Consider the following 894-nt stretch of genomic DNA (forward strand, 5'->3'; position numbering starts at 1 on the left):
TCAGTAATAAACGCCAATCGATCAGACCTTTGTTACTACGGTTTGAATATATAGCATGCCATGCACTAAGAATAATAGATGCCATGTGGCGATTCCTAAGGCAGCGGACGCGACGCACACAGCAGGCGCCATCTCAGCGGCACCCAGCTGCACAGGGAAAAGGGAAGGGGAAAATATAATAAACGCTTCCCCGCTTTTCAGGGAGAGGAGCCAGTCTCCCGCCAGCAACATGTGTGGTCGGTTTACGGGGCACCTCAAGGCCTCTTCCAGTACACCACACTACCTTTCGGAACAGCTTCAGCACCGGCCATATTCCAGAGAGAAAGGAAAAACTTGCGACAAGACATGCGCCATGTCACCGTGCACTTTGATGACATCTTGGTAAGGGATTGGACGACGCAGATAACTTGAGTACCGTAGCCAGTGTGCTACAGCGTCTACAGGAAGCAGGCCTCAAGCTCAAGCTAGATAATTGTTCATCTCTAGCGACAGAAGTTTAGTACCTGGGCCATGTTATAATCGCGGACGGACTGAGGCCAACACCAAAGAAAATAGAAACTGTCGTGAACGCTCCAAGTCCCAAGGACGTCGAGAAACTTCAGAGCTACCTTGGACTCATGAATTTCTACATTCGTTTTCTGCCTAACCTTTCGACAGTTCTCCGACTCTTGAATTTGCTGCTTACAAAAGAAATTCCATGGAAGTGGACAGGCGTATATGAACAAATTTCAGAGGTAGTAAAGGTCTACTACATCATTTCGATTCTTCCAAGCAAATCTTTTTCAGTTGTGACGCTTCACTGTACGGAATCGGAGCTGTTCTCGCACATCGAGATGAAACAGGAGAACATCGCATTGCCTTCGCATTGAGAAGCCTTCTTAAAGGAGAAAAGAA

The sequence above is a fragment of the Amblyomma americanum genome, chromosome 1 (genome assembly GCF_052857255.1).
Source record: "Amblyomma americanum isolate KBUSLIRL-KWMA chromosome 1, ASM5285725v1, whole genome shotgun sequence".
Taxonomy (NCBI): domain Eukaryota; kingdom Metazoa; phylum Arthropoda; class Arachnida; order Ixodida; family Ixodidae; genus Amblyomma; species Amblyomma americanum.